The sequence below is a fragment of the Telmatherina bonti genome, assembly GCF_933228915.1.
Source record: "Telmatherina bonti genome assembly, chromosome: 19".
In the NCBI taxonomy this organism is placed as follows: domain Eukaryota; kingdom Metazoa; phylum Chordata; class Actinopteri; order Atheriniformes; family Telmatherinidae; genus Telmatherina; species Telmatherina bonti.
The window spans coordinates 19,691,456-19,715,857 of record NC_136617.1 but is presented as its reverse complement, the minus strand read 5'-3'; the positions used below and the strand labels follow the sequence as shown (position 1 = coordinate 19,715,857).

The 24,402-nt window shown below is 38.0% G+C and overlaps 1 protein-coding gene across 1 annotated transcript in view; it reads left to right on the top strand.

Annotated features, from left to right (window-relative positions):
- Positions 1–24,402, top strand: part of atxn1a (ataxin 1a) — a 96,808-nt gene that overhangs the window by 12,184 nt on the left and 60,222 nt on the right. The window contains exon 2 of the mRNA XM_079258930.1: positions 14,557–14,729. The gene's annotated coding sequence lies outside the window, so the exon portion shown is untranslated. The remainder of the gene's footprint in view (positions 1–14,556; positions 14,730–24,402) is intronic.

Genomic DNA, 24,402 nt, shown 5'->3' with positions numbered 1-24,402 from the left:
ATAGAAGCACATGAAAGACTTTTCTCTATTCACTATAGAATATGTTGCACATGGCCACAACGTATGTGTTTGTTTTGGAGGTGGGATGCAGATTTAAAGTGTAAGGTGGCACCGGTCACTTAGGTTACAAAGTATGTGTCAGCTGTCCTACAGCTTGGTTATTAGTGCTGACTGCGTGTGTTTATATTTGGTTGTCTTGGAGAGGTCAATATATTGATGTTGGTGCAAGTACAGATGTCAGGGATACTCAAGACAAAGGCGTAAGCTCTTGTGAAATACTGCTCACTGTCAGTTTTCCGGGGAGACAGTCTTGCAACCTTTACTCTTAATTAAAAGTGAATGCACCGGAAGCATGATAGGGCACCAAAATTAATGACAGTCTTAGCATTGTTTGCTATACATGCTTGTTTGTAAAAGTGCAGCCACTGACAAGCATATTAGGTGTGTGTCTGCTTGAATGCGTGCCAGTATGTGTATGTTTGACTTCCTATCTGCTGACCTGCAGCAAGTCCAGGCTTTATCAACATGACCCACAGACTATCTGCATTTCGCAAACACTGCTCTTGGAAGCCATCATTTCTGGCTTTGCCATTTCTTTCCCTTTTTTTTTTATTTATTTATTTTTTTATAACATTTTTTTCGTTTTTGGTTCAGATGTTGAAACAGAAACAGAATGATCAGTCTAAAACTAGACACAGCTACAAGTTCAAAGATTTGTGCTGCAAAATTGTTCTTTTTAGTCCCCAAATCACAACAGAGAAACTCAAGTCCCCTCTCCCAGCCTGTGATCTAATTCTCGGAAAACTTGCACAAGGCTGCTAAGAAGCTGTTGGATTTGCAGGTTTCTATTTGAACTTTTTGCAAGGCTTTTTCTCTGTCCTAAGTGTGTTTGCCAAATGCAACACGTGATTGGAGCCCACTAATAACAGCGCTACTCAGTCCTTTCTGCTACAGCTTTGGAGAAGAGATTTGGTTTTTTTTTATATTGTTGTTGTTTACTTTTAATCTTTTAAAACTGAGACACAGTTTCATAATGCCTCGTAAAAGTAGTAAGCGTGTGTACTGCACTTGTATGGGTTTCTACTTGCCCACAGAATGGGAAAAGAAGGTTGTACTTCAGATCTCACTGTGGTATCTTTTATGACAACCTCCACTAAGTTCAGTTTACATCACCAGAACAGGCAAAAAAAGATGGAGTGATTTCTAACATATGTTTTTTCTCACATGAAATTGATCATTTGGAAAAATTTGCCGTCCAGTGTAAGTACTCCTTTTTGTAGCTCTATCCCACCAGAGCCACACCAGTCTTGTCTCTCAGAGTACTGTGAGTCATGAAAGATTTCCAGCTTGCTTCCAAACATTTCTACATCACTCAGACCAACCTAGATCCCCCCTAAGTATGTCTCATTACTCCATAAGTCTCATCATTCACACAATTTTAAAAACTGCATGAAAGTTTTTCAAGTTTTGTCTCAGAACACATACAGTTGATGCCAAGATAAGGCAAAGCTAATTGCCCTGCACCAAAAAAATGAATATATTTTTTATTTACTGTAGAAATAAATCAATATCATCCTTCCACATGAAAAAAATACCAGATATGGAATATCATAGACATGCATAATTAATGTAAAGCTAGTCTATTTTCAAATAATATCTCAGCTAGAAGCGTCTAACAATTATGCATCAACAGTGCAAGAAGCAACATCAGCACTGATTTCACTTTAATGATGTTATTCAATTCCCCTGGATATATTTAATCCTTTAGATTGATCCTTTAATTTGCGCTCTGCTGAAAAGCTTTGTGTAAGCTGTTCTTAAATAATATACAGTGAAAGCAAGATTCAATTCACAGCTGACCGTTTTACATGAAAAGCTAATGCAGTTCATGTACAATTCTCTTAGATGACATAATGAGTGTCTGAGCAGATTGTGGTCTGAGACAACGGTGTTGAGTTTGGTGTCTGATGTTTTGCCTGTAAGAATGGTGTCATGAAATAATTATGGCCACCATTTTGTGTAATGTACAGCAGCAGAAAGTCAGCTCTTGTGTGGTCAGCTTCAATAAGTGGTTTGCTTTTGTGCTCTAGTTTTCCCTGCTGCTTCATTGGAGGGGGGGATCACTCAATTATTGAACTGATGCTATGTGGATTTTGGGTGTGTAAATGTGTGAATGCACGTTTGCTACACTTAGAATGTGTGTGTGTGTGTGTGTGTGTGTGTGTGTGTGTGTGTGTGTGTGTGTGTGTGTGTGTGTGTGTGTGTGTGTGTGTGTGTGTGGAGGTGGGCTGAAAGGAGTTGCGGTAATTTCTCAGAGCAACAACTGTGTGCCTGCCCCACTTTCAGTCTTTTAATCATGTATAGACACTCAGGGCACTTCTGTGTGTGCTTGTGTGTCTGTACTATGTGCGTGCATAGTACTCGTGTGAGAGTGGGTTTTGGTACAGTATGTGTCACAAGGGAATGTACTTAGAACTCCCTGACCTCAGATTACCCTGTGTGTATGTGGTTTTCTTTTATACATGTTCGTACTTACTAATGAATACATCTTTTTCAACTTGGAGACACGATAAGTCGCTACAGAATCACTGCCTTCATTTGAACTTGTAGCTTCACGGCTGCTTTGTTGGCAACAATTCCTCTGATTGGATGTTTGTCGATCTGGTCTTCATTTTTAAAAAATTTAATGGAAATTTTGGCAGAATATTTAAGCTAAATAGAGAAGTTAGATATAAAAAATTAAACATTGTTTAAAAACAGCTAGAAGGAGAAAGTTACTGAGAGTCAACAGCCAGCTTTTGCTTCAGTTCTTGTTTTGTAGAAAATTTAGATCTCCGTTGCATTTGAATGTTCTTAGTAGTTGTCATCAACAGCCAACTGTAGCCCCCATCTGACAAAGTGTGTATGTGTGTTTGAATAAATGCTCATAGCGTTTAGAGGCCCCTCCAACAATGTAATCTCAGTATGACCTTGTAGTTGTTTGTAGCCCCAGGTGCCCATCCCCGTGACTAACGCCACATCTAACAAGCTTCCCTGACAGGCTGTATTTGACAAGAACACAATAAAATACTGTTTGCAGATGGGGAGAAGCAGTGATAAGCCTCTTCCTTAGACCTTTACATGCTGTGTTTTATGTTGAATACTGCAAATAAGCTGGAGAAAAATCGTATCACGTTTTAGATATTGAACATACATTGTAAGAAAACATGAACGTAACAATGTGGATATATTTGATTTGCTAGTATTTAGTAGAATAATGGGATTCTTACCAAAGAATAAAGTCACCTTTCCACTATGTGTTGTAATCGGAAATTCTTATACTATTAAGGCAAGTGGGCTGGCTTTATGTGCATGTTAGTGTGGTCCAGAGTCTGCAATCTTTCAGGATAAATCACTAAGTTAAGATGGGTGAAGTGATATGTCTTATGTCTTATATGTCCAAGTGAAAGCATTAAAATGCATGCGTTCCTGGATTGTTGGAGAAAGCCAGAGTGTCTGGAGAAAACCCAGGCAGGCATCCTGAAAACCTGCAGACTCCACAAAGAAAAACCCAGCTGAGGTTTAAACTGGGAGAATTCATGCTGTGAGGTGAAGCAACTAACCCCACACTAGCGTACAGCCCACCAGTAGGCCTTGCTAGTGCTCAAACAAACCAGCTCAGTTCTGTATGACTTTATGTTGAAGTAAAAACAGTAAAGAAAGTGATGTCAGAGCAGGAAGTTTTACTACTTTAAATCTCAGATTAGCTTCTACTTGTTTCATGAAATAAACAACTTACATTTGATGCTGTTTGACTTGTTCGCTACATGAAGTTGTGGAGCACAGACTATCCTCTGGAATAATAACTCTAGCTTCATCACCTCTCATGTACCACTAAAGAAAATCATTCAAACATATTTATGAATGATAATGTGGTTTTGTTACTGCAGTTTATCAGACGATACGCCCCTTTGTCCTAACGTTGTCTCTGTCTGCGTAGTAACTGCTCCAAACCAGTTTGTCTACAATAGCCAATTATGACATTTGCAGCCGTTTATACACAACAGCCCCACAGTTATATTCTGAACCTGCAGGGGGCTTCAAAGTCAACAAATTCTACATAGTACTGCATTTTAATAGAATACTGTTTTGTCCCTAAACACTGGAAGTGGTATTCTAGGTGTCTGCATCAGGATGCAGTCTGACAGAGAAATTAGAGACACTTTAATGAACACTTTCACATTTTAGACCAATTTTTTATTTATTTATGAAAAGCATTTGTTATATAATTATTTTAGAAAGAATTCTGATGGATAATTACTGTGGGACTTCACGGTTGAAAGATTGTTACAGGAGATGTACATGGCCTCTGCTGAGTATCGACGGTAGCTCACTATGGAATGTTAACAGCCAGGCAGGGTGTGGCTTTGTTGTGCATGCAGCTCTGACCCTGTGACCCCAGTTATATAACTTATTGTCAGTCTTTGTTGGAGTGAGAGCGAAAAACTTTTTATGAACTGTCATGTGGCTGACAGGGCTTGACAGTGATATAACCTGAAGTCACAAGAATCAACTGGTACAACTTCCATTGCATCCCATCCAACCCATTCATTTAAGCCCATAAAAGTGCCATTTTCCCCATCTGTGTTAACTTCGCAGATCCACAGGCGCATACCTGAGTTTTGCACATTTTTACTGAGGTCACTCAGGGTAAAGTATACAAGTAAACGTAAACATTATAAATACACATATGCCTTATAAATATACCCACAGCACTAAGAGTCAAGGTTAAACAAAGATAACTGGGCCTTATTTGGGTTAAGGGCAGTGCAGAATGTGGGAAGTGAGCCATGACCTGGCACACAGACCCAAACTCACATACACACCTGTCAGTGCACTCAGTTCTGCTTCTTGTAGTCGCTGTGCGCCTTTGTCCTCTCTGCCTTGGTCACTTCGAGGGACAGCTGGCGGGGCAGTGAGAGCACCTGCACTTCCCATGTGTGCATCTTTGTGTGTGTGGTTTATGTTTTTCAGGTGGGTTAGGAGGGAGTATCCGCAGTGTTCTGACCAAGATTTTTGCGTGAATGTGTGTGTGTTTGTGTGTGTGTGGTGTGTTTGTTAAGTGTGTGCATGTGAGCACCTGTGCTACCAGCAGGAAGCTGCCACCGTCACAGTGCTTCCTGACGTATGCTGGTGACTTCCTAAGGTCGTGTTGTGGACCTCATAATAACTTTTTTCTTAAAGTTGACTCATTTCAGTCCAGAAAATGTTACTTAGTTATTGAATTTCATTCAGTCCTGCAGCAAAAATCAGTTATTAGCATACAAAAGCAAAAAAATGGGAAAAAAACCCCAACATGTAGCGGCTTCATGCCTTCCTAATTATTAGATATTTAAATTTTCTTCTTCAAAGTAAATATTTCAACCAACAGCTGCTTTTGACCCTGTTTCTATTAATTGCCATTCAAACAAGTAAATATGCAAATAAAGTGTCTTTAGTGGAGTTTTGCATGAATGTCCTGTGGTGCATGGCGTCCCCCGGTAATGTTTGATTCTGGTATGTTGTATCATATGCAGTCGCTCGTCTCTAACAACTAAATTGCTCGTTTCCTTCACATCGGCTGCACATCTCTCATGTGTGTAAGTAGATTTAGCTAAATTTTCCCCCCAAAATGAGTAACATCATTACCTTTTTCCTTGACTGCAGAGTATGATGACTGATAATGACTTTGTCTGTTATTTTTATCTTTTACGTTTGTAATGTATCCATACAGATCAACAGTGTTTGCATAAGGTAAACTGAATGTGTATTGTTGTGATGATCAAGCTGCTGTTAGCATGGACAATCCTCTGAGAAGAGATTTTTATTGAGATTTCTTTTTTCCTGATTAAATAAATGCAATATTTTTTCAAATCAAACAATGAGTTTAAACTTTCCAGCTATTTCCAGCTTTTAAACCATTAGAGAGAAAAAGCTCTTTTACAAGTTGAAAGCGAGACCAACAAAGAGAAGTTTGACTCATAATTCAGCACACTTTGACATGAGTTAGAGCATAGATACAACACAGACTACAAGACGAAGTAAAGGAGTTAAACAAGGTCTCATGAAACCTGCTTCTACAACCATATCTTATGCGCTTTTTCTATATTTCTATTCTTTTATCATTTCATCCAGCTTCTAATTGGTTACTCTAAATTGCCCATAGGAGTGAGTGTGAGTGTGGGTGGTTGTTCGTCTCTGTGTGGCCCTGCGATGGACTGGCAAGATGTCCAGGGTGTACTCTCCCTTTCGCCCAAAGACAGCTGGGATAGGCTCCAGCTTCCCTGCGACCCTGCATTGGATTAAGTGGTTTAGAAAATGAATGAATGAATATTAATACGTGTGTATTTATAAAATTTTATTTATTTTTTTCCTTTTTATAAAGATAAACTGGACTGACTTTGAACTCCTTGTGCTTTTTAACTTGCCATAAGTGAAATGTCATAGACTTGTTTATGAACATATTTGTTCTTAGAGATTCACAAAATTGTACTTTTACATCAATTTGTAATACTGTTTTCTGCCTCTGTTGTGCTGAGGTCAATGTCGGGCAGTGTGTGTTTTTCTGGACTGAGTGTGTTTTAGTCACCCTACCTCACATTGCTTTCACGTGACATTGTGATGTTATGTTGTGATTTGTTGCCCTGGGGACTACAAGTATGAGAGCAAAGGATATGAGTGTTTGAGAAGAAGAGAAGAAGGATTTGGAATTTAATTAGATCACTTAAAGAGAGCATATTAGAGTTATTTACAGATTCATTATTTTGCTTTGAGGGATCATTAATAGACAGACATGCAAAAAGGCTTATATTTTTCTTATAATGTAGTGTCTGTCTGAAATTTTAAGTTTCTTTTTCTTTAAAGTATTCCTCTTAAAGGGTTCATTTGACTCAGATTTGTCAATTAATTGGTTAGAAATTATGAGGTGGAGACAGCTTCTTATTGTTTGTTTGATCCAAGAAATGAGTTTTTATGGTGTTTTTTTTTTTATTTTTATAAAAGACAGTCGTTTTGAAAATGCCTGCAATGTTCATAGTCGGACTTATCTTGTTTGCAAAGCAACCCTCATGGATCTTCATAGTAATGCCAATGATGCTCAAAATTAGACCTGTTTTTCCAGTTTATGCTTAATGATATAGTGTTTCACTGTGTTCCTGCATGTTCCGGTTATACCTTATTGAATCACCTCTGCCTTCCAGAGCTCCATGTATCTCTAAGTGAAGCCAAGTGTAAGTGACATTCATTTGCAGTTTTTAGGCATTCAGATGAGTGTTTGGAGTATTATGCTGTGTTAGCTGTTAGTGTTATTTTTTTTTATCAAAGTATGCTTAAACTAGCTAGCATTAACAAGCTTGCCCAGTTACTGCCTTGTAATTTCCTTGTTGGTGATTTTATTACGATTATTATGGTCACTGCTAGTCAGATGTTTGAACACTTCCTTTTTTAATCTGATGGGAACATGTGTCCAAACTTTTGACTGGTATTGTAAGTTATTAATATTACATTACCTTAATTTAAGTTTTAAATCACTAGAACTACAATCCCTTCTGTATTTAAAAAAAAAAAAAAAAGTTTAATTACCCTTGCTTCTTACTACCTATTCAGGTTAATTAGTATTATAAACTATCTGAAATGTCTCACAAGCAGACCCATTGAATAATAGTTATATCAGCTTATATCAGTTATTAGTTGTACAATATGTCAAATGGTTCAGTAGTGTTGTCTTTGACTAGGAAAGAAAAGTTATAATACCAAAAAAATGCATAAAATTTCCTCTATGAATAAAAAATAGAAAAATTCTCTGGTTTTGGTTGTCTGGTACAGGGACGCGGTTCTTCAAAGTATTTTTGTCTAAATGTGAACAACTAGACCTTACATAGCTTTTTCTCAGTATTGAAAGTTAAAAGTAAAAAATAAAATAGTAAAATGACAGCCTGAAGTTGACTTTTTTCACTTCATGGGTATGTACAGCCTAAATCAAATGGTTTCTCAGCATCAGGTGATTCTCAGTTTGATGTGATGAACAGTCAGTCTAAATTTCTGGAACGTTCTATATAGATAACGAGTTCCTGATGATACCTTACTAATTGAAGTGTGTTTACTAGCATTTACAGTATGTTTTCTCTTAATTGTTTACTCTGCATGAAATAGCCCTACATGGCAAAGGTTGTCTGAGAGTATTATTGCCTGTTTTAACTGTAACATTGTCGTTTGTTATGTCCGTAGTGTGCTGTTCCACTATACACTGTATGAATGACGGTGGAGACAGTTTTTTTTTTTCCTCAGCAGGAAAAAGCTTGATCATCTGGTACAGACAAGTACATTTAGACAGCTTTTGAGAGTGCAGCACTTTGACCTGCAGTGATAGTACTGAGCATTAGTGGGTGAGTTGTATAACCAAAGGGTAGTTCGTGTTTCTCTCTCTGCCACATTGTGTATGTGGCTTTCTTGTTCTCCATTTGTCTGTGTATTAAGGCTGTACTACACAGCAGTTCATAAATGTCTTTTGTAAAAAGACAATATGTGTTTTTGATATTTCTGATACAATATCCATAAATACTCACTGTGATTGTGACATTTTATATTATTGCTGTAGGTATATCTACAAGCAGTACTACTGTTAACCTCATGCTAAGAAGAGGAGCAAATGCATTAGCAGACCGCTTTGTTTTTTTCCTGTTTTTTAATAGCATTACCGACAGAATCCTTATTGACTCCTGCAACAGTGCACTTTTCTGTGCTTAGTGCTTGGATGTTTACTATTATGATGCATTTTAAGCCATGAAAACTAGCTTGTTTGTTCCTGTGAATGTGCAAAATAGTCAAATAATGCAATACGAGAATTCCCCTATGAAACCATTTACCTTTGAGAGCATTCAGTTAATTCCTTTTCATTCCAGAGTTTATTAACTTTTTTATCTACATCTATAGAAATACAAAGCTAGCACAAAGTAGCACAAAGGAGGACATGCCTGCCAAACTAAACAGGCTTTCAATAGAGTATGGAGTGCATTCCTATTCTTGTGAGAAAAATGAAAAAGTTGAATTAGTATGAAGATTGACAGAAATGTTTCTAAAGAATTTGGTCTCAGGAAATGTTATAAAGATTTTCAAGTATTGAGAGTCCAGACAGAGGCATTAACTACTTAAGTAAGTGTAATACTGCAACTGCGCAACCTTTTTAAAAAAAAAAAAAATCACTGAGGCCTGAAATCACTAATTAACAAACATACAATATAATTGGTATAAGTGTATGATTGGTGTATACTTAGTATATTAGCATAAGATATGAACTTTAGATTGAATGATGCAGCTTACAGACATTTCCACACATCTAATTAACTTCTATTGAATTTGGAAATTCCAAGTTTGTCCCTAATCTTAACTTTAACATGGCTACATTACATTTACCTAATCCATAAACTTATCTCACCTTAACCCCTAACACCCACCTGAAACCCCAGAAAGGATTTTTTGCCTCATTAAAAGAAGATTCCACTAAAACCTAAAATCAAACTTTGCAATAGAATGACCCTAAATTTAAAACATAGGCTTAAATAGTTCAGACATAAAATGGCTGTCACGATTACCCTTACTTTCCCAAGATCCCTTCTGTTCCAGGGTCTTAAGCATAATCTAAAGCTCTTCGTTCCTTTTTGACATCTGTGCTTGAATGTGTGTGCATGCCCTTGTATCCATACCCTTGTGTCACACAGGAACAGAAGGTTGGACATCAATAGCAAGGCAGACCGAAAGAGGGAAGTATAGACAAACACACAGGGACACACACACATCCACAATGACTATTCAATTCCTTGTGCAATAGACATGGAACTTAAGGTATATTTACACCAGGTTAGTCTGCCTGGTACAGTTGGGGACTCGGTTTAGTTGGGTGGGTTGGTGGGAGGGAGTGTGATTGTGTTTACACTGCCCTACTGAAACAAGTAGTTTCTTTTAGACATTGTTTTCCACTTGTGGTAGTGGTGCTGTATCAAGAATTACTGAAGGAGAAGACACACAGCGAAGAATAAAACTTGTTCATCTATTAGTTAATGCAGGGCAACTTCTATTTCTACCACATAACATACCTGTGTGTATTTACAAAGCTGTCTTATAGGTAAACAGAGTGCGCAAAAATGTTAAACATGTTTAAAAGCTCCTGTTGTGTGAAGTTAATGATGATGAAGTAAAACCAAAGTGAAACAGATAGTATCACAGACAAGAGTTATGAAGAAAATGAGGATGTGATTTTGTTTTTTGTTTTTCTGTGTGAGGCTGTAGCAAATCACCCTTTCAAAGATGCACAAAGGAATCTGCCAATATGACAAACAATTAACAAGTCTGCTCCAATGAGGATTCGACAACTCTCCGATCCAGGATAAAAGAGCACCAAGTTCTTCTTTCTGGGGCAGCTGTGTGGTGGTTACGGCTTGCCCCCTCTGAGACTGGGTTTTGGTGGTTGGTTTTTTGAAAAGCCTTTAAAGGCCTTGTCTGTAGTATTGTTGGCTTTTGTGTCGCCTTGGATCTTTGCAGTTTGTTTTGATTGTTTAATGACCTGGGTTAAAGGTGCTTGATTGTGTTTGTGTAAAATTACTCTGTTCTGGTATCTGGCTTTTCTGTACCACCTGCCCTTCCAATTGGGCCTGTATTGATTCATTATTTTTCTGTGGGACAATAAAGTTTCCCAATGCACTTTTCAGTCTGGCACATTTGTTTTATGTTTTGGCTCTTACCCTTAGACCGCTGGGTCGTAACAAGCATCAAGGGGGACTAAAAATCATGAGAATACACCGGCACAAAGTACTTTTATTTGTGTTTGTGCCTCAAATTAAACACCATAACATTTTATATTCTCAGAAGACATGACCTCACCTTTTCTGTCAACAGAGTAATACAGTTTCTCACTTGTGTGAAACATGGTACTATAGCATACTTATCCAGGTTATGATGGAGTGACACTCGAGTAGTTGGGAAATATGTGCTATGTACAGTTGAAATATTTCATTTTGGATGTTTAGGGTACAAAAGTAAGAAATAATAAACTATAAATATATGACATCATGTGATTGAAAAAACAAGAGGTGGAATGATTTCTTTAGACAAGATGAGACACAACTGAACACATTTGCAGAACAATCGGACATTTTCTGGACCTTAATCCTTTTTCTGGTTTAGTTTCTCCAGTTGTTTCTTCACCTGACTGCAGGAGACAGACAGGCTAGAGGTGGAGGCAAAGAAGGTCTCAGTAGATGAAGCTGTGTTACAGTCCATGACTGAGCTGCAGGCTGACTGAGTGGAGGTGTGATGGGAACACTGTGGGCTTATGGAGGGTTTGTGGTGTGTTTGGCTGGAGGGTGAACTGAACATTTTCATCTCACTAGCTCTGTCCAGACTTCCATCAGTCTGATCATCTTTTAACTTGAATCCGGTGACTACACATCCCTCACGTTGTTCTGCGGGAACCAACTTTCTGACTTTTCCTGTTGTCCTCCTTGCAGGGTTCATTCATTCATCCATTCATTTGTTTGTTCATTTGTTCATTCGTTTGTTTGTTCAAATGAACGGACGGATGTACATTCATTCGTTCATTCATTCATTAATTCATTCATTTCCGTAACTGTGGCTCAATGACCCATCCCCATATATTCAAACCCAGTAATAAATTTAAGTAAAGAAAAAAATTCCAGCCTATCCTAACTTGACCACTCAATTCTCAGTAACTGAACATAATTTATTGATATGATGAGCTCCTGACTTCTGCTATGAAAGAAAAAAAAGCTTGATTAAAGCATCACTTCCTAAATGTTTTATATCTTGTTTTATCTTCTTTTCAGAAATCATGCCTATTTTTTCTCTAACCTATCCTCCATCCACCCCTCGTCAAACTCTGCCACAGCTTCAGCCTGTCTTGCTCCTTTTGCTCCTCCATAGCCTCTAGTGTTGCCTGTATTCAACCAGACATATTTCAGTCCAAATTCCTATAAGTATTTTTTGTATGGAGATGTTTTTATCTCATACTCAACCCTGATTAGTATATTTGGAAGTTTATTTCTGTCATCTGACTTATCTTTCCATTGATGTGCTCCACTAATTTAGAGCCTGCTCTTCCTATCCTGTTAATTTCTGACATCCAATCTGTGTTCAGACTGGACCTTCTTCTCTACAGTTTATTAGTAAGACACATCAGCCACAGGCCGGTTTAGCCAAGTGTGCTGTGACAAAGTTGAGAGAGCGCTGGTCACAACTGTGAAGACATTGGGACACATATATGTCCACAGTGGATTGATTGACTCTTGCGAGTGTGATTCTATGCTTGGATATAAGTGCCAACTTCTGGCGATTAAAAATGAAACCTATGCAAATGAGCCAAAAATTGCAGTCTCCCCCCCCCCCCTCCCCCCCCTCATCCTTTAGGGGCTGGCTGCAAAACGAAGCAAGTTCCTGGAGTCCCATGTTAAAAAGGCAAAGTTCACAGCAGAAAAAACATGTCTTAAGCATACTTCAAAAAAACATTTTAGGTTTAATAGGTCATGTTTACATTTTATGACAACTTTTGGGGAAGGGATTTTTTTTATAACTCATCCATTTAACAGTAATTCTGTCAAAATTTGGCATAACTGAGGGCATGTCATTTTCATTGGCGATACCCAATATCATATTTAGCAGGCTAACAGTGTGATGTGGCTTTAGCCTCCCGATCTACATTAGCTGGTTAGCTCCGAGTTAGCGCCGGGTTAGCTCAGTTAGATCTAAGCTACAGACGGTTTGTTTTATAGATGTCAATCACCAACCCCCACGCTCACAGCTCCCCTCAGTTCCTTGTATATTTTGTATATGTGGGAGAGATGGCAGGGGTGGCCCTGCCAAGATTACAGTGGTGGGAACTGCCCCCAATGAGCTTTCAGCTTTTCAGAAACCTACAGGTGACGTAATGAAGGCTCCGTCCATCTGTTATATGCACTTTATGGTTTTCCTTCACAGCTATTAGTTTACCCGGCTGTATGACTTACACACGCCTGATGCTTACCCTGTGTGAGCCCCGTTTTTGTGTGTGCAGTTGGTTATCAAGTGTGCCTTTTTTAGAACTAAATAAACGCCATGACACACCTTCTACTGAAGTGACATGTTCAGGATGCTACCAAAAGTTAAGTAGTAAAAATTCTTTGCTTCCTCTTCCACTTGTTTGGGTTTGTAATGTTAATTCTCTGATTAAATTAGTTATGAAGAGCTTTATTACTTGGTTCAGCTGATAACTCTTTCTTGCCATAAAAACTCATCATAATAGTCTTGAAAGAGTCCAAAGTAAGCACATGATGACTGCAGCAACATAGCTGCTGGACTAGCGTTAATGAAATCTTGAAAAATTTATTTGATGGTAATCGTCTTGAAAAAAAGTTGTTAATATTTAAATAATTAAAACAGTATGTTTGAACCAGCTTCAGTTTGCTGCCACCATGCGGCGTATTATAATGTACTAGAGGGCGAGTACAAATCCACAGTGTCCTCTTAATTGTAGTAGACTGCTGTCTGCATTAAATCCGTATGTATTACTCTGACAAGCTTCACACCAACGAGCTCACTGAGGTTCCCACAGAAAACGTTTTTGTCATAAAAATCAAAATAAGGCAAGTTCATGAAAATGTCCTAAATGGCTCCAAACAACTATGGATTTCTTTTAAAAAAAAAAAAAAAAAAAAAAAAGGATACATGCCTCAAACCAGTCTCATGTGGACAAACAAAGCATGGTTGCCATGTCGATGGAGCATCAGTATATAAATAGCAAGGGTGTTGTTAGAGAGGGAGAGAGAGCACAACAGAGAAAGGGAATAGCAGGCAGAGACAGTGCAGAAAATCACAGACATTTAAAGAATCACGTTGTAAACTTTAACTCATGTGACGATCAGGAAGGAAGATACACTTAACACTGTTAATGCTAATTTATCCACTTTGTTATAGATGCCGTGAATAAAGACACTGATAATAATTTGAAGAATGTTTTCCCTCATGTTTCTTTTTAAAACATATTACAAAACCACTTTTTTTTCGTTAGTTTTCATGTTATTCTATGTACTGGATCAGTGAAGTTTTTCAGTAATAGTATAGTATAAAATAAATAGCATAGAACATAGGTATTGTATGGTTAGTATAGCCTGCATAAACTTGGATCAAGGCTGGATTATCCAATGGACATTGTGGGCACAGGCCCAGGGGCCCACATAAGGCAAACACTAGTAGTTTGGACATTAAACAAAATGTACTTAAAAGCCAAATAGTTACACCACAGTGTCCAGTGTATTGCTATTGGTACCATTGGCTGAAAGATGTTAAAAATGTCATTTTACAGTGTATCATTCACATTTTCACAATGTTGTTGTGGGTAAGGGGCCCCTGGAACAGTCAGGGCCCAGGGGCCTGTGCACTTTTAATTCAGCCCTGACTTGGATAATTGCCTTCTGGTATTTATTGTGCAGAGAAAAGCAAAGACCAATTTGAAAGTGATGTTAATGTTTTCCTTGTCTCACTTTGTCTTTGAAGGGAATGGTGACTGCACCTGCAGACAAATAGACAGGCATCTGAGACGCCTCCCTTCTCCTGCCGGATAGATCCAGGTTTTCCATCAGGAACTGCAGCTCCTGGTAGTTGTCAGCTCTCAGCTGAACAGCAGGCTCCACCTACTCCGCCCAAGCAGCTCTGCCTCCTTTGCTCAGGTAAGACTCAGCTAGAGATGAGGTTCTTCTTCAATGTACACATTTTTTATTTACAACAGAACTGCTGTTTGTCTGTGGTCTGTTTGCAAGCATCTCTAGGTTTATTTGTGTTGTGAAAGTGTGTCTTTTGTGATCATTTTATTGAGCTGGACCGCATTTGAATTAATCAGCTGTTCACAAACTACCAAGGGATACAAACTACAAAGCTACAAAGAACTACAAAGAACTACAAAGCTCTTAAGTGTGTAGAGGAGGCATATTTTTTATGCCTGGTTACCATGGTAACTCGTTTGCATCAGTATTGAATAGCTGTAATTTTCTCTGATTGATTAGAGACCAAGAAGGAGTTGAGTCAGTGGTTTTGCACTTACACACACAGATTTTTTTTTTTTATTATATAACATGAAAAATTATTTTATTTTTCATACTTTCAAACTATTATGCACCAAGAAATGATAATAATATTTTTCTATAAGGTCCTTTAAGACCAGATCAAATGAAAGCATAAAAAAATGAAAGAAAAATCTTGTTCTTAATATATAACTTTAAAATTTATTGCTTGATTCATCCCTATAGATTGGTGCAAATGGATAAGAACTACGGCATAACATTCTCGTATGTAGCAGTAAGTGACACTGATGTCATTGACCTGACTCTATTGATAATAATATCATAGTTTTGTCAGTATTACAGCACTAAAACATTAAATTAATAAGTGATGTGTGTGTGGATGGCTAAGAAGGATATAATCTCACATCTGCTATCTTTCCCATTTCACATCAGCTGACTTTTATTTTTTTGTGATTCCTGACTGACCACAATGTCATCACTCATTTTTTTTTTTTTTTTTCTGTCTTTGCTTCATTGACTATTCTTTCATTCTCTAACTAAAGCTGCAATCCTCATTTTTTCTTCCTTTCTGGTTTCCACCCTCCTACACTTGCAACCGCTCAGTCAGTCCTTTATTACTTGTCATTTTAGTTCTTGTTTTCGTGTTGCTGCTGCAACAATTCAGTTTCCCTCTGGGGATTAATAAAGTTTTCTGATTCAGACTCAGATTCTGATCTCTGTCTCTTTAGCTGCATATTGAAGCTTCATTCTCACCTATGAGGGTTAGTAGAACAAATAGAAGGACGTAACGTTAAGGGAAAAGTAAGAATCCTTCCTTTTTGTCTTCTGTTCACATACTATGATGTGTTATAAAGTAACTGTATTTCAAGACAGAATAATAGAAATATGATATTTACATGTCCTCAAGTAAACTCTTAGATATTCAGGAATATAAGTAGGTTTACAGAAAAATATGCAAATTTGAACAGAGCAGCTTTAAGATTTTTCTATATAGTTTTTTGTTTATTGCCCTTCAGCAATATGCAGTAATCCCCACCAGCAGCATCATTAGATTTTGCTGCGAGCTACTTGGTTGTGCTCAGGGACTTGCTTCATAACTCTACAAATGTGTTTTGAAGTACGAACTAATTAGTTTATTAAATTAATTTTGCAGCAATTCAGAGAGGAGTAGTGAAGAAGAGAGTTACACAAAAAGAAACCCGTTGAGAAAAAGCTTAAAAAAGGTAATATGTAGATGAAGCAAAGTACATAATTAACAACAACAACAAAAAAGTTCAAATAACGTAGCTTTACTCCTCTTTCTCTCTTATTCTCTTCCTTTCTTTAGCCATCAGCTTTACTGATGGAAATTACACATTTCACTTCCCGCTGCTCTTTGCCTTCTTTTGTATTTTCACAGTTGACAGTTGCCTTTTTCTGAACTGAAACTCTAAGAAATGAACAGATGGAGGGCTGACAGTCTAAAAGCTCAAACAATGAGGCTGGGTGGCAAGTCGTGGTGATCAGCACATGGCTTCTGGGGCACCATAGTCTGTCAAGTATTCAGAAGTTGAGATATTGTCAGAATTAAAATCTGTGGCATAAGTTGCAAAGAACAAAGAGACACATTTCTAATGCGGTGTCCTTATCACTGGAAAAGAGCTGAACAGTTTATATTTCAGACAACAGACGCTGTAGCAATCTTCATGTTTCAGTGTGGCTTTGGTTTCTCGTGTCTGTGTGTGTGTGTGTGTGTTTTGAGTCTGTTTAACTGTTTTAAATATACACTGCTCAAATAAATAAAGTGAACACTTAAACAACACAATGTAACTCCAAGTCAACCACACTTCTGTGAAATCAAACTGTCCACTTAGGAAGCAACATTGATTGACAATCAATATCACATGCTGTTGTGCAAATGGAATAGGCAACAGGTGGAAATTATAGGCAATTGTCAAGGCACACCCAATAAAGGAGTGGTTCTGCAGGGGGTGACCACAGACCACTTCTCAGTTCTGATGCTTTCTGGCTGATGTTTTGGTCACTTTTGAATCCTGACGGTGCTTTCACTCTAGTGGTAGCATGAGATGGAGTCTACAACCCACACAAGTGGCTCAGGTAGTGCAGCTCATCCAGGATGGCACATCAGTGCGAGCTGTGGCAAGAAGGTGGGGGTTGTGCTTACAGCCCAACACTGTGCAGGACGTTTGGCATTTGCCAGAGAACACCAAGACTGGCAAATTCGCCACTAGCACCCTGTGCTCTTAACAGATGAAAGCAGGTTCACATTGAGCACATGTGACAGACATGACAGAGTCTGGAGACGTCGTGGAGAATGTTCTGCTGCCTGCAACATCCTCCAGCATGACCGGTTTGTCAGTGGGTCAGTAATGGTGTGGGGTGGTATTTCTTTGGAAGGCTGCACAGCCCTCCATGTGCTCGTCAGAGGTAGCCTGACTGCCATTAGGTACCGAGATGAGATTCTCAGACCCCTTGTGGGACCTTATGCTGGTGCTGTTGGCCCTGGGTTCCTCCTAATGCAAGACAATGCTAGACCTCATGTGGCTGGAGTGTGTCAGCAGTTCCTGTAACACGAAGGCATTGATGTTATGGACCGGCCCGCCCGTTCCCCAGACCTGAATCTAACTGAGCACATCTGGGACATCATGTCTTGCTCCATCCATCAATGCCAAGTTGCACCATAGACTGTCTTGGTTGATGTTTTAGTCCAGGTCTGGGAGGAGATCCCTCAGGAGAACATCCGCTACCTCATCAGGTGCATGCCCAGGCATTGTAGGGAGATCATACAGGCACACGGAGGCCACACACACAACTGAGCCTCATTTTGACTTGTTTAAAGGACATTACATCAAAGTTGGATCAGCCTGTAGTGTGTTTTTCCATTTTCATTTTGAGTATAACTCCAAATCCAGACCTCCATGGGTTGATACATTTGAGTTTCATTGATAATTTTTGTGTGATTTTGTTGTCAGCACATTCAACTATGGAAAGAAGAAAGTATTAAAATAAATAAAACTATTTCTTTCATTCAGATCTATAAGGTGTTACCTTAGTGTTCCCCTTTTTTTTTAACGCAGTGTCTATTCTGTGACTTCAAGCTTTAGTGTTTATGAAACAAGAGACCCTAAAACAGCTTAAAAAGACTTAGTGAACATGAAGCAGTATGTGTTTTTGGCATATTTCACACTTTCAAAACTGGTGACCTCTAGCTCGATCCTGTTCCTGAACGCCACCTGTGTAGACACAGATGGAGCTGCTGCTGCGGCTCGTACTACGCCCAAACACACGGCTTATGGTTGTGCAATCTGCTGCAAAGTAACAGGTATGTCCAGCCAGAGATGCCAAACATGACTTGAATTTATATGACTTTTAAATGATTTTGGTCCACGTGAAGGGGGTCTCTGTGTGTTTTGTGTTTGTGTGTGCGTAGATTGACACAAAGCTGCTCCTTATTAATAAATACTTTCTATTCAGATGGGAATATTTTCTTCTGGAATGACTTCTGTAAAGATCACTAAGTTGTTTAATTAGAGTGAGAAAGACACATATTTGATTTTAAGATCTCCGTTGAACACCTACAGGAGATATTTGGATCAGTGTGTTAGGAAGGACTTCTGACTATTTACCTAAAATCAACAGGGCAGAGAATATATTTTTAAAGAATGAGACACTGGACTGTTTTTTTACTTATTTATATTTAATAAATGGCTATTTTAAACTAAAAATAGTAATATTTAGTAATAGTTTAGGAAGTTCCGAGATTTTTTGTTTACCATATGACCGATAACACGTTTTATTATGTTTGACTTATTCTAGATCAAGTCCGTTAAGTGTATGCATCAATAATTTAGCAACAACCATTAATTTTTGGGGGTTTGGACATATTTTTGCATTTTGTACATTGATACTCCCATTGTGCTGTTCTTTTATACTGTTAGATGGCTGTAACATGAAATTTTTGTTATTCTTGTGGCTTCTTTGCAAAAATAAGCTTGGCTTTTATTTTATTATTTGGAGTGAATTGGAGTATGAGACATATTTTCTATGCCAGGAGAGAGAAAAAACTTCTAAGTTCTGCAATGGATCAGTCCATCTCCATGCATCGAAAAAAAAATCTTTTAACTAAATTATACAGACTTTTAAGCTTTGACACAAAGCAGCCTCAAGCGATAACTTGCAGAGATATTGGACATGTCAAATCAGTAATTAACCCAAGCGTTAACCCATGCTTTCTATAATAAAGCATTTCAGTCACCTTTAGATATGCAGCAGCGCATGGCAATATTTGTATGAAATTTACTCACTGTCCCTCTAGTTATTAGTATTTGATTAGTTATTTGATCATACAGTCTGGACCCTGTTTACTCTCAGCAAGTTAAAGATCAGCAATAATAATAGTTAAATAATGGATATAAAACAAAATATCTAAATTCACATTTTCTCTAGTAAATAATCTGTTATATTTTGGCCAAAGTGCAGTCTTGAAAGTGTTAAACAACCTGAGTAAATTGAGGTTGCCCTTTCTGTGTGTGTGTGTGTGTGTGTGTGTGTGTGTGTGTGTGTGTGTGTGTGTGTGTGTGTGTGTGTGTGTGTGTGTGTAGGCATGGATTTCCCCTTCTCTGTTTTCTTGTAATAGCAGCACTTAGCTTTATTTGATATGGGCCTTCGCTCTCATAGTAGGATTGAATTGGATCTGGAGAGCAAAGGAAACACACACGCTCACATTTACACACACCTGAGACCGTGAATTTCCAATTGCAGCTTCCCTGAATGAAAAACGGAGGCAGAGAGGAAGAGAAGGAACAAGGAAAGGAAAAGAAACAGGAAAGGAAAAGAAATTGGAAAGCTGAGATACATGAAAGTTTGGAAAAAAAAGTGATAAAAGAAGGAGGGTAAAGAGGCCAATCAGGTGGGAGAGTTTGGAGTTCTATGGTGAAGAAAAGTAGAAAAAGTTGGGTTGTCTTTATAGTTGGTGAAACCCAAGTTTCTTTATCCTTTTTGTACTTTCTTTTGCTAGTACTTATACAAAGATGCTCCTTGGCAGACATACTTTGGCTGACTCCACTTACTAAACAGTTTGTTAATTACCTTGTCCAGTGTCTGTGAGTTCATCCAGTCCGCTGGTTGTGTGTGAATTACTAAGAAGAAACGAGGTAGACTAATGAAAGGTTGAGGAATAAACAAGCGTCTGCGCTTTCTCACCGTTTGACACTCTTTTGAAAGGAAACAAGCAAGAAGTTTTATACCGTGGACTTTCCTTTTGACTATAATAATGATATACATCTCCTTTTCATGAGTAATGACAGCAATTATGTATAAATGTTAGGGTCTAAACCCTTTCTCTAGGTGGTAATAGTTTCAACATAGAAGCGTAGCACGAGTGTTGTGATCTTAAAAGGCAGATTATCAGCTCTGTCTTGTTATAAAGTAATGATAATTTCAAACAGAAAGAAACAGTTTACTGCATCAAGATTTTTTTGTATCTGCATTTCATTGGGCACGGAAATGTAATGACATCTGGCTAAAAGATCATATAGACTTTTCCCATAGGATCTAATCAGTGTGTGAAGGTCTGCTCAGCACTGTGATGCATTACTCTGTCCTGAAAAACACCACTTAGCATAAGGGTTTAACCCTTTCATGCTTAGTGGCCATATAGTGGACATCTAAGCTCTTTTCTTGCATGTTCATGAATGAGGATGGTATTTTTGTAAATAAACCACTTCAGTGAATATTAGTGAGTCATCCAATACATTTCCACTCACTGGAGCATCAATAAATATATGATATAAATGAACATAATGTAATTACGCAAGTTTGCCTTTGCGATAAATAGGAAAAGAAAATAATACAGCTATAGTTGATAGAAGATTTACATAATTTAATTGTGATTACATATTATTTTATAAATATTTTATAGAATGTATTCAAATAAATCAGAAATCATGATAAATTCTAAATATCACTAAAAAACAAAAAAGTATAATTGTATCTGTCTGTAGAAGTAAAATACTGTATTTAAAATAATGTTGCATTGTTTTTTTTGTTTTTTTATTAATTCATGCATGAAAAGGTTAAGTTTGCTTGTCAGAGTTTCAACACTTTGGTCTGTATGTTTGCACCACCTGTAAGTGTATTCTGCACCATATGTGGGATTATCTGAAGCAGACAAACTCTGACAGTGTTTATGTTGGAGCATCAAAACATGCTAAATCTACGTGAAAAGTCATTTGCAGCTGTTGCGTATTGATTGGAGTTCATCCATCGACATGGAAAACATGTCGCTGCTGGTCATTACTAATGAACCAAACGTGTGCTGGAACATTCTGAGTGTGTGTGGGAATTGGGGTGAATGAGTGCAACCCTGTTCTTTTGTTGTGTGTGTACTGTATCATAGTTAGCGTGGGTGAATATATCTAAACACTTCTACACTAAAATTTCAGTTTTGGAGTAGACAAACAAGACGTTTTAACGTTTGTGTGTGTGGTACTATGCCAGTCCGGCTTTGATGTGATTAATCCCTTTTACTTCTCAACCCGGACCCACTTTTGTTACTCTTTTCTTTGTTTTCTCTTCATTCCATCCTACTTTATAGCATTAAGCAATAAGTAATGATGGATGACATCATCTCTGGCTCCTGACTAATTGGCCAGAGCAATCTGATTGCATTAGATGTTATTCCTTCAGGGTATTCCCTGTCCTCCACCCCCACTTTGAAAGATATCCCTCATTGTTTGCATGGAGGAACATATTGCTTCTGTGACACATTTGTTTTTCTGGCTTTATTGTGTTCACTCCAGAGTGAAACCTACACCGTTTGTTGTTAGCATTTCGTGAAATTAGCATGCCTGATTTAAAGTGTTTTCACCGGAGAAATGAATAATGTTAAAAGCTGCGATTGCTGTCGAGCCTTGACTGGCTGTGTTAATTGCTATTATTTGAGACGTGCGTCTCAGGACACTTCAAGGATATTACAAGCATCTGACGGCGACACTAATATACCACTGAAATGTCTTTCTTTATTGTGCAGATGCTCTGGGTGGTTGTGCAGGAAAGCAATAAAGGCTGAAAAATGAAGTTGCACTGTAGATTTACTAACAGTCATAAGAGGTTTTGTCCTCCACTCATCTCTCCACACTCCCTCCTTCTCTCCGTCTTCTGTCTTTTACAGAACCTGCTCTGAGTGCCACCTTTTCAAGTGAGGTAAAATGATTATAGTAATGGATGCCCTCACCTCCCCCTCCTTTCATTCCAACCTCCGCTCACTCTCCTTCACAGTCTCTACTCTGTACATTCTGTTCTGTACATTAGTGTGGCCTCAGGCGTGCCCTCTCTCTCTCTGCGGCCTAATGCAATCACACCGCTAGTATAAGTGCACCAAGAGTTACAGACAATTGAGAAGAGTGATGAAAGAAAAGGGGAGGTACAGGTGGGTGGCAGCTGACAAGAGCGATCATATTATGGGATGATAATTACCTGCAGGCAGGTTTGAGAAGTCATGCAAATGAAATCATTTTTCAAGGCGCAGATGTCACCTGTGTGCTCATGGAACTACTAATTTCTTGTTGGCTGTGATCGCTTTTATTTTATGAAATGCTTGAGGACCACAAACAGACCACTACTCATGCACTGCAATTTATTGATGTTTTCTTTGGACTTTCATTAAGTTGCAGTAACAATAGCTCACCCTAGTTCAAAATGATACCCTCATTTATTTTCACATTTGCATAAAGAAGATTAAAAATGGTATTGTTTTGAGTATGAATGAACAAATAAACACATAAATATATGAATAAATAAAGTTGGATACAGAAAGAAAGTATAATATTAATTTATTTACAATTAGAATAAATTTTTAGATAAATGTATAAATAGGTTAATGGAAAAGTAAGTAAAGTTTTACATGTATATATAAATAAATGTAAAATTTATTAAACACATGGAAAATGCAAACAAATTTAATTGTTTTTAAACCTTTTTTTGATTATACATATCTAATCCATTTATTTGGGATCTCTTTTGTTTTTTTCTCTCTCTCAAAAAAACACCCAAAATGCACCAGGAGACAAAAGAGTGAATAGTCCCCCAGCTCATATATGGCATTGGTCTTCTCAGCTATTTTTATAGATTGTGCTGAATACCTGGGTGTTCTGAAATAGTCAGGAGCTCATGATGACAAACCCTTTTACTCGCTTGAGCTCAGTTCAGCAGCTTCAGCTTTTAGTGAGATGAATGGGGATGGCCTTTGCGGTGCCTGGGAAGTCCTTATACTCAGACCTATAGAGAGTTTATTGCCTTTACAACTAGTCTGTATGATAAAGTGCCATCTTTTTCACCACCCACTCTCCCACAGTTTGTTTTCTGTCCATATCTCAGTGTGTTACACTGGCTCTAAGCCCAGATGCTCTTCTTATCGTTCTCTTTTTTGTTCCTTTATCAACTTTTCCTTTATTTTCCTCCTTTTATTGCGATATGTTTCTTTTTCTACCTCAGCTTCCCTGTATTGCTCTTGCCCTCTCTCCCATCTTTTCCTTTCACTATCATCATCCTTGTTTCTCTCCTCTCCTAATCGTAAAGGCCCATTTCTCCTCTATTATGAATGGAAATGTTTTCATACGTCGCTGCTCTCATACTTACATACATCTTTTACATCGCCATGGTTGCTCAGTTAGTTCTAGTTGTTCTGCATCTACTTCGGGTGCTTTTTATTTGGCTGTTTCTGCGTTGTCTTCTTCCTGTTCCCTCTTCCTCTCTGGTTTGTTCCTTTCGCTGATTTTGTATCAGTCAGACAATTCATCACTGCCCCCGCCAGTAGTAGTGTTCCGTTTTCTGCATCAACAGATGGATAGCTAAGCTCCTTGAAAAAAAAACAAGTTACGCCTCTATCCAGTGCAGAAGATAGTTGGAACTGTCTGTCTGTCTGCATATCCGTCTTCTACATTGACCATGAAACGGCTTGAAACAGCAACTGTATTAAAATCGATTTACTGTTGTTATTTTATGTTGATTTTCCTCTCAAGTGCGATTGTCTTGATTCATTCTAATAGAAAAATGCTTTTGCAAGTTTCTTACATTGCTATTGATGTGCTGCTGGTACATCTGAGCAGTTACTCCACCACTTGTGAGGATTACCTAGAAAAAGAAAATAGTCTGGTATGTGAAATGTCTCTTGTGCCATCCAGATCTGCAGTTATAGCAGTGTTAATAGCTCCAACTTATCTTTCGTAGAGATCACTTGTGGAAAACTTGAAGGAAAACAAAAGATTTCTTGGAAAACAAGTTTTCCTGAGAGACTCCTATTTGACCCTGTAAACAAGTCAAA